Source organism: Rhinopithecus roxellana, chromosome 2 (genome assembly GCF_007565055.1).
Source record: "Rhinopithecus roxellana isolate Shanxi Qingling chromosome 2, ASM756505v1, whole genome shotgun sequence".
Classification (NCBI taxonomy): domain Eukaryota; kingdom Metazoa; phylum Chordata; class Mammalia; order Primates; family Cercopithecidae; genus Rhinopithecus; species Rhinopithecus roxellana.
The window spans coordinates 136,019,017-136,034,007 of NC_044550.1; positions in this window are offsets into that span (position 1 = coordinate 136,019,017).

The window sequence follows — 14,991 nt, forward strand, 5'->3', positions numbered from 1 at the left end:
CCTTGTGATCCACCTGTCTTGGCCTCACCAAGTGCTGGGATTACAGGCTTGAGCCACTGTGCCCGGCAGACTTCAAATTCTCATCACATCTTACTGTATGTAATTACTACTAAAGAAAACTAGAAATACAAAAAATGTGGCAGAACTTTTTACCAATGTTCATATCTTTTTGCATGTGATAGCATTTACACGTGAGAGTAATTGTACAAATATAAAAATACAAAAGCCATTAATGTCCACTCACATCTTACCAGACATCAGAATTTATAGTTAACAAAAGCATTATAAATATAATTTCTGTTGAAAGGCCTTTTAGAAAATATAGGCCATTAAAGCGAAGAAGAGTATTCTTAAGACAGACAATACAAATATAAAGAGGGTTGTAGTGCCTGTACTTGTATCCTGGATCTTACTGTATACATTTTTCTTTTACTAGCGGAAGACACAGAAGCAGTTGCTCAAACTTTGTTCAACATCAGAGAATTTGTATTGGAGCGAAATCCTATAAATGTAGAAAAACATCTGCTCAAAAACTGCAGCTTAAGAAACACTAGAGAGTTTATATTAGAAGATAATTTGTAGATGCAATAAATGTGGAGAAATATTTAGGCTAAAATTAAGACTATTTAAACATCAGAGGATTTACTGGAGAAAGAACTAAGGAACTAACACTTTACAAGGAATCAGAATATTAAGTGTAAAAAAATCCAAAGTTGAACCTGTTAGAAACTTTCTTCGTGGGCCGAGCGCGGTGGCTCACGCCTGTAATCCCAGCACTTTGGGAGGCTGAGGCAGGTGGATCATGAGGTCAGGAGACCAAGACCATCCTGGCTAACACAGTGAAACCCCATCTCTACTAAAAATACAAAAATTAGCCGGGCGTGGTGGTGGGCACCTGTAGCCCCAGCTACTCAGGAGGCTGAGGCAGGAGAATGACTTGAACCCAGGAGGCAGAGCTTGCAGTGACCTGAGATTACACCACCTCACTCCAGCCTGGGCAACAGAGGAAGATGCTACCTAAAAAAAAAAAAAAAAAAAATTCTGCATATGTAAGTTGAAAAGAAGTAATTTTTGAAGACATTTCATTCAAAGTATTTTTTTTACTTGAAAAAAGTATAGATTTTTTTGAAAAGCAAATAATTCAAATCCAAAATTGTAGTATTTCAACGTTCTCATTTATGTGAAAGCATGTGATGAATTATTGCTGCATCAGAGATATTAGAAATTCCATTAAGTTGGCAACATTCATGAACTTTTACATGAAAGAGAAAGAACAGAAATGAAAGACGCCTGAGGAAAATCGAAGCAGTGAGGCCTTTTGTGGTTGACTTAGAGTGATATGCATGAGGTAGGTGTTCAGAGTAACATTTTGCATTATAGTGAGAAACAATCTGAATTTTAGTAGTAAATTGTTTTACCAATTGTACATTTATGTAGTAAATTAATAAAATGCTGTACATTTTAAAATTATCTTTTAAGATCATATGTGAACTTAATTTTTTTTTCGAGACAGAGACTTATTGCCCAGGTTGGAGTGCAGTGGCATGATCTTGGCTCACTGCAACCTCCGCCTCCCAGGTTCAAGTGATTCTCTTGCCTCAGCCTTCTGAGTAGCTGGGATTACAGGCGTACACCACCACACCCCACTAATTTTTGTATTTTTAGTAGAGATGGGGTTTCAGCAACCAGGCTGGTCTCGAGCTCTTGACCTTGTGATCCACCCACCTCAGTTTCCCAACGTGCTGGGATTGCAGGCATGAGCCATCGCACCCGGCCTTAGGTTTTTAAATAAATTGTTAATGTGTAGAAGTTATTGTGCCTTGAATGATGTATTATGCCAGCAACTTTCACCTATCCCACCTTACTCAAGGGTGTAGGTAAGAGATGCTAACAATGTACTATCTGATAACATAGCTGAATGACATTTCTGTCTCTTTTTCCAATGGCTTTAAACAGCAAGTAAAATGAATATTGTTCCTATGTTGCATTTTTATTCTTATTTAAATTTTTAAAAATTTTTTGTGGCTACATAGTATAAGTATATATTTATGGTGTATATGGGTTATTTTGATATAGGCATACAATATGTAATAATGATATTAAACGGCCGGGCGCGGTGGCTCAAGCCTGTAATCCCCGCACTTTGGGAGGCCGAGACGGGCGGATCACGAGGTCAGGAGATCTAGACCATCCTGGCTAACACGGTGAAACCCCGTCTCTACTAAAAATACAAAAAACTAGCCGGGCAAGGTGGCGGATGCCTGTAGTCCCAGCTACTCGGGAGGCTGAGGCAGGAGAATGGTGTAAACCCGGGAGGCGGAGCTTGCAGTGAGCTGAAATCTGGCCACTGCATTCCAGCCTGGGAGACAGAGCCAGACTCCGTCTAAAAAAAAAAAAAAAAAAAAAAATGATATTAGAGTAAATGAGTTATTCATCGTCTTAAGCTTTTTTTTTTTTTGAGACAAAGTTTCGCTCTCGTTGCCCAGGCCGGAGTGCAATGGCGCAATCTTGGCTCACTGCAATCTCCACCTCCCAGGTTCAAGCAATTCTCCTAAATCAGCCTCCTGAGTAGCAGGGATCACAGGCATGTGCCACCATGCCTGGCTAATTTTGTATTTTTAGTAGAGATGGGGTTTCTCCAGCATTTATCTTTTATATTACCTACAATCTAATTATACACTTCAATTATTTTCAAATGTACAATTTTTTCTACTACAGGTCATTTTATGATTGTAATAGTTATATCAGAATATAATTATAATTCATACATTGCTGAGTCCTGAATGGTTTTCTTTTTTTTTTGAGACGGAGTCTTGCTCTGCCACCCAGGCTGGAGTGCAGTGGCCGGCTCTCAGCTCACTGCAAGCTCCGCCTCCCGGGTTCACGCCATTCTCCTGTCTCAGTCTCCCGAGTAGCTGGGACTACAGGCGCCCGCCTCGTCGCCCGGCTAGTTTTTTGTATTTTTTAGTAGAGACGGGGTTTCACCGTATTAGCCAGGATGGTCTGGATCTCCTGACCTCATGATCCGCCCGTCTCGGCCTCCCAAAGCGCTGGGATTACAGGCTTGAGCCACCGCGCCCGGCCCTGAATGGTTTTCAAAAATGTTTCCTATTTATCTTTGTGCCTTGATCTTTGTATCTTTGAACATGCATCATGTTCTGCAAACATACAGACTTCTAGTTTTAATTTACATGGAGTTAAATATATAAATGTTGTGTTCTAAAGATAAACCTTGGGTGTAAGAAAATTATGAAGCAAGCAATTGTGTTTGCATGAGAGTTTGTACCTATTTTCCAAAGAAAATAGCAATATTGGAACAAAGAAGTTTTTAATACTGTGGATAATTTACTAGAAATCTAGAAACCTAAAACATGCTGGATTAAAATCTATATTTTCTTATTTTTATGTAATTACTGTAAAATCTAATGGATCATTGTTGAGAATCTCCCCATGAAAAGTCCCTGTTTTTATGTGGTGCTCATGCTAGAGATATACTTTTCTTGTTTCTGATTCTTTTTTTTAAAACTTCATAAAGTATGTGAGCTGGTCAGAAATTACAAGAATTTTGTAAAAAAAATTAGTGCACAGAAAATACTTTTTAGATATAATTTCGCAATGTGTATAAAGTTATATTTTATTGGAACATTTCATTTTCCATATATATATATATATTTTTTTTTTTTGGAGACGGCGTCTCACTTGGTCGCCAGGCTGAAGTGCAATGGGACTATCTTGGCTCACTGCAGTCTCCACCTCCCGGGTTCAAGTGATTCTCTGCCTCAGCCTCCCAAGTAGCTGGGACTATAAGTGCACACCACCATGCCCAGCTAATTTTTGTGGTTTTATCAGAGGCAGGGTTTCACCATGTTGGCCAGGATGGTCTGAATCTCTTGACCTCGTGATCCACCCACCTTGGCCTCCAAAAGTACTGGGATTATAGGCATCAGCCACTGTGCCTGGCCTGTTTTTATTTTCTAATTATCTTTAGTTTTCTGATGTCTTCATGTGTTTATCCCTAGCTATGTATGCTTCACTCCTCTTCTTTGTGTTATGGCTGCAGTTTTCCAGTGTTCTCTTCATGCCATGTAATTTCACTTGGACTTTCTAGGCTCTGATGAGAAGTTTGGAATTTTTAATGTAATAAATTGTTTTTAACTGGGGTGTCTGAGATTATAGCTTATCAATGCAACATTCAGATCACTTAATTGAGGTAAGAGTAATTCACTGTCCATATGTAAAATGATTAAGTGAGCATTGTTTTTCTGTTGAAGAAAAATTGTATGAGATTGGAACACAAAGTGTGTTAAATGTAACATACCTTAATATATATTAAAGCATAAACATAAGTGGGTTGCATATTGTAAGTACCATATGAAGAAACACATTAGAATTTTGAAATCTCTTAAAACATATCTTCAAAATAAAATTTTTAAGACTTAATGGTAGATGAAGAATTTTACATATAGTTTTCTACGACTTAGCAAAACTTATTTTTTATGCTGAATCTTCTATTTTTGAGGGTAGATGTAAAGTGTTGGAAAAATATTAGAATGATCTGTGTAGATTGAAAATCTGCCGTGATCTTTTGTTGTTGAGATTCATATTGCAATCTTGAGGAATTTGAGATTTGTTTTAGAGGATGCAGTTCATGGGGTATAGTTTTTATTTTCAGTCATCTAACTTTATCCAAGTTCTTGGTCACCTTCTCCGAAAAAAATTTGGACATTATGGCAGATATTGAATTCAAACATTCATTATTTACATTAATGTAATTCAGCATATATAAAGTCCTTGTTTCTTGTTTTCTTGAGAGAAACAATTCAGCCCAGAGACAATTAGTGAAGCAAGCAGGGAGTTCATTAAAGGAAAATAACACACTGAAGGAGGAGTGGATTGGCCCAGTTGGGAACAGCTTTGAGATTTACATGTTGCAGTTTTTATTATCAGAGACTTAAAAAAAATTCCCACCTCTGTCTTAATTGTCTGCCTCTGTCTTTATGGAGTTTCCTGCTTCCTGGTAAATCTTTTCTTTTATCCTCACCGAGTTTCTGTCTAGGTCTATGAGATGCTTCCTTACTGTCAGTTGATGTACATGTGTGAGTTCCAGTGATCAGTGAGTCTTAATGGCAGAATTGCTTATTACCACTACCCTAGGAAAATCATATAGCAGTCAAATCTGTACTTACTATTGCAGCATATCTCTTAGGAAGTTTCCTTTTGCCCTTCCCCCTTTTTATCAGCATATAGCTAGCTACATTCTGACAGTTTAATCACAGTACGAGCAATTACTGGGTGTCTTAAGGGGGTGTTTCTGAGTATTCTTTCTTCATAGGTATTTCCTGTCCTCTCTGCTCAAATTTAGCATACATATTTTGGGTTGTCTTTGGAGCATGAGGTTTTTCTCCCCCAGGGGCTTTTTCTGCTCATGTCTAACTGACTAACATTCCCTCCTCAATAGATTTGAGACTCTAAAATATTTGAGTCTAGGGGCACTGTGGGTCTCTGGTAACTACTTCCTGGTAATATGAGATAAAGAATTCATCAGTGTCTCATTCTCTTGCTCTTTGTCAGAAAAAGATTCCCTCCATGTTCTCCCAGAAGGTTGGATTTGCAGTGTGCAGAGGAAATGTGTAGGGATATGGCTGTCCAGACAGGGAAAATAGGTTGATATTCCTGTTGCAGGACCATTTTAAGTCTGAGAGTTTCTAGGTGATAGGAAAAAAACCTGGTTACTAGATTTAGTGAGCAAGGCTCACAAAAGAGAGAAAGGAAGACAAAGGCTAGGGATCCCCCCAAAAAACAGGATGTCATGAGAATTGGAACCAGGTGGCATCCCAGGAGAACTAGCTCTCAGTGGCATGTTTCTGATGGTGAGAGGCCTGGTTTGTAAAATCTCTAACATGGTCCTGGACTTTTCCTAATCTGTTAACCCAGAAATAGCATTTTTCTCCTAGCACAAGGCAGATTCTTTCCTGAGCTGCAGCTGGTGTGGCAAGACCTCTACAATTTCAAACTGCATCAACAAGATAATCAAGTTGTTGCTGTCACTCTGTAACAGTATGAGCAGTGGTTTCTGTTTTGTGAGTCAGTTCCAGAGACAGGTTGTGGTAAGTTGAGGAGGCAATAATTATGTCAGCGATTCCTGTAGTGACACTTGAAATGCCAAACTCATTCAGGAAAAAAAAAAAAAACAAAAAACTGTTCAGTCGATCTGGTGTGAGGCAGTAAAGGGTAACAGCAAGGAAGCATCACCCGGGACAATGTAAATTTTAGGGGTGAAGGAAGCCAGAGTACATGTGCGGGTCCAGTTTCCAGAGAGGGAGAGATAAGCCTGCATTTCACGTAGGAAGTAAAGTTCTGTAGTTGATAAAAATGGATGTAGAAGGTGAGGTCAGTTCCAAATATTGACCAGGGTCCTTGTTGGCTACCCAATATATGAGATTCTGCCACTAAAGTTGCTGCTGCCATGGGAGCCAGACATGAGTCCTTTTTTTTTTTTTTTAAAAAAATGGTCATGTTTCTAGTAGTATCAAAGAACAGAGTTTTCTGAAAGAAATTAAAGACTTGAAACCTTTTCATAATTTATACTAGCTTGGTCAACACCATGGACTGGGTTGACTCCAAGAAGGGTGACTGACGCAGAAGTTGGAGGCATCATTTTGGATGAATAGTCCAGCAGTTAAAACATTTGGGGGAGAACAGAAAATCTCATTTGATATTGAGAATATTTAGTGAAACAAAAAAGTTTGAGAACTATCAATAATGATGCTGGTTGTGTTGCATTGTGCTGGGTCAAAATCACCCACAATGGTTCTGGAATTTACATTAGCACAGATGCATAGGAGTGCCTGGCCAGTGAGGGTAGCAGGGGAGAACAAGGGGCTTGAATCAATGGGGGTGGGTTTAAGAAAATCTTTAAAAACTGTTTGATTGTTTTAAAAATATTATGTTGCCGGGTGCGGTGGCTCACGCCTGTAATCCCAGCACTTTGGGAGGCCAAGGCAGGTGGATCACGAGGTCAGGAGATTGAGACCATCCTGGCTAACATGGTGAAACCCCGTCTCTACTAAGAACACAAAAAATTAGCCGGGCATGGTGGCGGGCGCCTGTAGTCCCAGCTACTCGGGAGGCTGAGGCAGGAGAATGGCGTGAACCCGGGAGGCGGAGCTTGCAGTGAGCCGAGATTGTGCCACTGCACTCCAGCCTGGGCGACAGAGCGAGACTCCCTCTCAGAAAAAAAAAAAAGTGTATTATGTTAACAGAGGGAAGGTTTTTGTATAGAGAGGTCTCGATGATAGGTGAAGCTAAGTTGGGCTTGAGAAGTTGCCCATTCTTGTATTGTGGCCAAGTAGGCTATTCCTACCCTGAATGAAGAGGAATTCATGACTTGCTAATTGAGGCACAGGAAGAATTGGTAGAGTTTAGTAGTTGTGGAGTTGCCTGGAGAGTGGAAAAAAAAAAAAAATATATGAGTAATGACCAGAGAACATTAAGCTGCATGGTTCAGAATAGGGCGAAATTGGGATGCTTGTGGATTAAGAGAGACTGTTAACACAATGACTATTAGAGAGATCACTACTCCTCAGATTATGGCTTTGATGTTTAAATGTAGGAGGGACATAGGAAATCTTCCCTGGAGAGGGCGTTGGTTTACAGTAACGAGGTGTATTAGTAAATTTGCAGAGTATTATGACTTGTAATATAAACACCAAAATATTACTAACATTGCTGATGGACTAAAGCAGTCAAAAGTAAAATAAATTAGGTTAAAAAATTATTAGATGTCTGGGCGCGGTGGCTCACACCTGTAATCCCAGTACTTTGGGAGTCTGAGGCGGGTGGATCATGAGGTCAGGAGATCGAGACCATCCTCACTAACAGTGAAACTCATCTCTACTAAAAATACAAAAAATTAGCTCGGTGTGGTGGCAGGCGCCTGTAGTCCCAGCTACTCGGGAGGCTGAGGCAGGAGAATGGTGTGAACCTGGGACGCAGAGCTTGCAGTGAGCTGAGATAGTGCCACTGTACTCCAGGCTGGGTGACAGAATGAGACTCCCATCTCAAAAAAAAAACAAAAAAAAAACAAACACAAACAAGCTCTTAATGGAACTTCTGGTGGTGCACAAGTTGGGGTGAAAGAATCAATAGTACCACCACAAATAAGATTGCCGTTATTGGGATTACCCTACTTTGAGGTTTAAGGAGGGACAACATTACTTCTCATTTAGAGAGAAATTTGTAAGTCCTTCTGTGGGTCACAATAGTAGCTGAGTGTTGGTTCCATCTTTGGTTCCTTAATGTGTTTCCAGTTGTATTCAAAAGTAATGTGTCCAGATGCCAGGAAACTTTTTTTTTTTTTTTTTTTTTGAGACGGAGTCTGGCTCTGTTGCCCGGGCTGGAGTGCAGTGGCTGGATCTCAGCTCACTGCAAGCTCCGCCTCTCGGGTTTATACCATTCTCCTGCCTCAGCCTCTGGAGTAGCTGGGACTACAGGCGCCCGCCACCTCGCCTGGCTAGTTTTTTGTATTTTTTAGTAGAGACGGGGTTTCACAGTGTTAGCCAGGATGGTCTCGATCTCCTGACCTCGTGATCCACCCATCTCGGCCTCCCAAAGCGCTGGGATTACAGGCTTGAGCCACCGCGCCCGGCGATGCCAGGAAACTTGATAGCTATTGGGGTGGAAAGTATGATAGTAACATTGTTCTTTTGTGAGGGGGTTAGTTGAGATCAGAGAGATCCATCTCTCCAGACTTTAATGAGGACTTGTTATCCTGTCTGGTTATAAGGGTTTTGGGAGGGGTGGGGAGTCAGACTCAGAATTGTCTGTCCAAACTCCTGGATGACCTCTTGAAATTGAGTCGGGGATTTATGTACTGGGTTAATTTGGTGACCTCTGGGTGTAATATTGGGTTTGCATGTAGGAAGGGTCTCCAATATAGGACTTCAAAGAAACTAAGGCATAGATGTAATTTAGGGGCTGTTCTTATCTGGAGAATTGCCATGGGCAGAAGTTCTAGCCATGGTAAAGAGGTTTCCTGGCATCATTTGCTCAAGGTCCTTTTAATAGCTTGATTAGTTCTATCTTCCTGGGAGATTGTGGCTTTCAGGAGGAGTGTGAAAAGTATTTTATCCCTGGGACTTTTGCCACTGTTTGAGTAGTTTGTGAAATAAAATATAGGCCATTGTTACTTTGTGAAGACTGTGGAGGCTCAAAGAGAAAATTTCTTTTAGAATGATCTTGGCAACTACCTGAATCTTTTCTATTCTAGTATGAGAGGCTTCAACCCAGGCAGTAAAGGCATCCCCAAGGATCAGGAAGTATTTGTAGCCTCAATAGGCTGCCAATTAATTAAAGTCTACCTACCATTCTTCCCACTGGCTAGGTTTCTTGTTGCTGAACTAGCTGAATTAAGGGGAGTGGCTTAGGGCCTGGAGGATTGTTATAGACCCAGATGGACAGGCTTCACAAACTTGTCAAAAAGAGGAGTTTTTTGGTTGTTTGGTTACAGCTGATGGAGATGGTCTCTTCTAAAGGGACAAGAATTATGGAGTGCCCTTATTGCTTTCTGTTGGAGAACCTGGGGAAAATAACCTCTCCCAAGTTATACATTCTTTCAGATCCTAGGGTATACTGACATTTGATACCTGATTGCAGGGTGGGCAGGTTGTTAGGCAAAGTTGGGATAAGGGCCATAAGGAGTTCCCCAGAAAGGGTAGTGGCCCTTCCTGCTTGGCCAACCCTCTTGTTTGTCTAGGTAATCTCATCTTGGCACTTCTGGCAGCCCCAGCAATGAACTACAGCTTTCTGTGATAGGTGGATAGCCTACAGTAGGGCAAAAAATCTATGACCCATATTTAATAGGGGTATCCTTTGTTGTCAACAATCATTTCTTTCCAAATGGTGGCATAATTGTGGAATACTAAAATGGCATATTTGAAATCTGTATAAAAAGTACTCCGTGGTTCTTTTCTAGTTCTAGGGCTCTGGTCAGGGCCATGCACTCTGACTGCTGAGCTGAGGTTCCCAGAGATAATTTAAAGTTTTATAAACAAATAGTTTAAAAGTAAGATAATTGGTAGTATTAGGCAAAACTGAGAAACAGGCACAAAGGATGCTAATATAGAGTGAAATAATTATTTAACTCAAAATTTGTATTAAGAAAGTAATAAAATCATAGTGTACTGCTGCGTTTGTAGTAAATATTTGATTAATTACATTACAGCATTTGCTGATTATGGGTTTACGTAAAAATCATGCTATAAATATTCTGAAGTGTGGAGGGGTATGGAAGGACAGTTGAAAGAAAGGTTGTTCCCAGGTACATGTCAGTAGCAAAGAGCAATTTCTAGAGTTTATATAGTTTCGTTAAATAGAGGAAATATTTCTCCTTTATGTATCATAATTTATACATTTGCACACCCATATAACAAAATATCAATTGATTTAATTTTGTTAAATATTTACTAAGAATGGGTGTTGAAGACAGATAGTCATTTATTTTGTTTGAAGAGGGTGTTTACTGTAATAAAGAGTGTTTTCTCTGGAGTCAAAGTTGCCTGTGTTTTAAAACTGGCTGCACTGTTGTGAGCAAGTAATTTTTCTCTGTGGCTCTGTTTCTCTTTAAAATAAGGATAACAATGCCTATGCTATGGAGTAACTGTGAAAATTAAATTTATTAACACATGTATAGTGTTACCATTAGTGTCTAGTACAAATTAACTATTAGTAAAATGTGTAGGCTGGGGGTGGGGAGTGGTTTACACCTGTAATCCTAACACTTTGGGAGACTAAGGTGGGCAGATCATGAGGTCAGGAGTTCGAGACCAGCCTAGTCAATATGGTGAAAGCCCGTCTCTACTAAAAATACAAAAATTAGCTAGGCTTGGTGGCTTACGGCTATAGTCCCAGCTACTCAGGAGGCTGAGGCAGAAGAATTGCGTGAACCCAGGTGGTGCAGGTTGCAGTGAGCCGAGATTGTACCATTGCACTCCAGCCTGGGTGACAGAGTGAGATTTGGTCTCAAAAATAGTGTGTAAAAGCTGAATTTCATTAATACATGCTTTAACACAAATATCTTTTAATTACATGAATTGCTCAACCAATAAATGGATGCATATTTCAATTCATTTTTTCATAATATGGTATACACAAGGAAATGCAATTCAGGATTAAAAGTGAGGAAATCTTGTCGCTTAAAACAATATGAACAAATTTGGAGGATAGTATGCTAAATGAAAATAAGCCAGACAATAGAATGTTGCTTACCAGATACTTGGGTATTTAGAAAAAAGCATTTGGAGAGATGTCTGTAAAATCATACATAATTACAGATGTCTAGGTAGAATAAGTTCAAGAAATCTATTGTACAGCATGGTGACTATAATGAATTGTATTTTTGAAAAATGCTGAGATGGTCAATGTTATGTGCTCTCATTACAAAAATAATTACTATGTGAATTACCTAGAAGTAAGCCTTTAACAGCATATATATATACTTCAAAACACCATGTTCTACAAGATAAATATGTATTTTATCTGTCAATTAAAAATGCATTTTAAAAACCATCGTAGAATAACGTTTCAAATGCTGGTCTGTCTTTGAATGTTACCAAAACTAGGTAGTTTTTGTGCTGTTTTTATAATATAATAACCACAGAAACTCTTTTACCAGCATGTTTGAGACCCAGAACACTATATAAGACAAGATGATGTACTCTAGGGCTTTTGCTTTAAGTTTGAAGCACCTGGAGTTTCTAGTGCTGATGGTAATTATAGGGAAGACATTAAAAGGGTAACTTGCTAAAGGTCCCATAATTGGCCATTCCGTGAACAAAGTAAATGAATTTGCATTAAAAATCACTGAGATTAACAGCTACCATACTCTCCAGAATTTTTCCAGAGAAGGTGACCAAGGACTTGGTTAAAATTAGGTGACTAAGAATGAAAAGAGAAGTTCCTCAGGATTGCGGTATCAATCTGGACAAAAAAGATCATTCCAAATTTTGAATCTACAGAGAGCATTCTATTATTTTCCAACACTTAAGATTCACATTCAAAAATAGAAGATTCTGCATGAAAAAATAAGTTTTGGTATAAGTATGTCATGGAAAACTTCTCTTACCATTAAGTCTCCTAAAAAATTTATCTGTAAGGTATATTTTCTCTGAAGAAATTTCAAAATTCTGATATTTTCTTCATATGGTGCTGACAATATGCAACCCACCCATATTAATGCTTTACCTATTCTAACAGTGTTATGCTTAAGACAGTTTGTGTTAGAACCTCAAAAATTTTCTTTCATAAGCAGAAAAACAATGCTGACTTAATTCTCTTACCTGTGAACACTAAAAGACTTACCTCAATTAAGTGATCTAAATGCTGCATGAAGAAGCTATAAATAACCTCAAAAAGTCCAATTAGGAACAATTTACCACATTAAAAAAATTCAAACTTATCAGAACCTAGAAAGTCCATGTGAGATTACATGGCATGAAGAGAACAGTGAGAAAACTGTGCCGTAACAAAAGGAGAGGAGCTGTGAGGCATACATAGCTGTGGATAAACGTAAAACAGAAATCCTCTTTAAGGAGCGCCTCTGCCCGGCAACTGCACCTTCTGTGAAGTGAGGAGTGCCTCTGCCCCGCTGCCCCACCGTCTGTGAAGTGAAGAGTGACTCTGCTGGGCGGCTCTATCATCTGGGAAGTGAGGAGCGCCTCTACCTGGCTCCCTGCACTCTCTGGGAATGAGGAGCGCCTTTGCCCGGCCACTGCACCGTCCGAGGCCACTGCACAGTCTTGGACATGAGGAGCGCCTCTGCCCGGCTGCCACACCTTTTTGGACATTGAGGCGCGCCTCTGTCTGGCGGCGGCACTAAAAAGTGAGGAGTGCCTCTGCTGGGCGGCCCTACCATTTGGGAAGTGAGGAGCGCCTCTCCTTGGCTGCTGCACGGTCTGGGAAGTGAGGAGAGCCTTTGCCCAGCTGCTGTGCAACCCTGCAAGTGTGAAGTGGCAGCCTTGTGTGTGATCTTTATGCCCTCCCTCCCTAAGTCTGCATTTTTGACATTAAAGTTTACTTTTAAATGAACACAAAACAAAACAAAAAAACCCTCTTTAAATTCAGAACGACTCAGTTTTGTAGCCTGGGAACAGATGTCCTCTCCACATGCAGAATTAATGCCATTTCTTCACTATACATATTTTCAGTCTCTTACTTGCAACTACAAACTGACTCCAGAAAGAATATGGCTAATTATGGAGCATCTGTTACATACTCGGCACTTTCTTATGTTTGTTCACTACAATTATATATTAAAACATCTCCATGACTTAAAAGATTTTCTAGCACGTACCTGAACAAATTGGCACACAATACATAAACTCATTTATGTCAAGTAAAAAGTGAAAGCAACAACTAAAGCAAACAGTTCATATAGGGTTCTCCAGTTAAAGCAACAAAATGAAATTTTCTAACCAGATAAAATATAACAATACACAAATTGTGAACTTGCATCTAAAAATTTTCTGTGCACTGTTAAATTTTATAAAAATCATTCTTACAATTTCTCACCAGCTCACATCATAAATACTTAATGAAGTAAAAACAAATAAGAAACAAGTAAATTATAGCTCTAACATGAGTACCAGACAAATGAAAACAATTTACATGGGGAGAGTCTCAACAATTAGATTTTAGAGTAATTAAATCCAAAGAAATATAGATTTGATTTCAGAATGTTTTAGGTTTCTAAATTTCTAGTAAATTATCCACCTTATAAAAGAATCTTCATTGTTCCAATATTGATCTTTTCTTTGGAAAGTAGGTACAAACTGTGTTACACAAACACTGTTACTTGCTCCATAATTTTTTTATACCTAAAGGTTTATTTTTAGAGCAATACATGTATATATTTAACTTGATGTAAATAAAAATGAAAAGTCCGTATGTGTTTGCAGCACAAGATGCTACATGTTCAAAGATAAATATGAGACTTTTTTTTTTTTTTTTTGAGAAGGAGTCTCGCTCTGTCACCCAGGCTGGAGTGCAGTGGCCAGATCTCAGCTCACTGCAAACTCTGCCTCCTGGGTTTACGCCATTCTCCTGCCTCAGCCTCCCGAGTAGCTGGGACTACAGGCGCCCGCCACCTCGCCCGGCTAGTTTTTTGTATTTTTTTAGTAGAGACGGGGTTTCACCGTATTAGCCAGGATGGTCTCGATCTCCTGACCTCGTGATCCGCCCGTCTCGGCCTCCCAAAGTGCTGGGATTACAGGCGTGAGCCACCGTGCCCAGCCGAGACATTTTTTAAAGTATTCATTCACGACTCAGAAATGGATAAATTATACTTTGATATATTACAATCATAAAACGATCTGTAGTGAAAAATAATTGTACATTTAAAAATAAAGTGTACAACTGGACTGTGTGTAATACAAAGGATAAAAACTTAAGGTGATTAATAACTCATTTACTCTGATGGATTTTTTTTTTTTTTTTTTTGAGATGGAGTCTTGCTGTGTCACCCAGGCTAGAGTGCAGTGGTGCTATCTTGGCTCACGGCAAGCTCCACCTCCTGGGTTCACGCCATCCTCCTGCCTCAGCCTCCTGAATAACTGGGACTACAGGCATCCACCACCACGCCCAGCTAATTTTTTGTAGTTTTAGTAGAGATGGGGTTTCACCGTGCTAGCCAGGATGGTCTTGATCTCCTGAACTCGTGATCCTCCTGCCTCGGCCTCCCATAGTGTTGGGATTACAGACATGAGCCACCACGCCCAGCCTACTCTGATGGATTATTACATGGTGTATGCCTGTATTCAAATAATTGATATATGCCAGAAATATATATACATACTATGTGCCTACAAAAATTTTAAGAAATTTAAATAAAAAGAACATGGAACAATATTCTTCGATTTATTTGCTGTTTAAAGCCAAAGGAAACATATTACTAGAAATATCATTCAACTATGTTATCAACTATGTTTCTCACCTGTA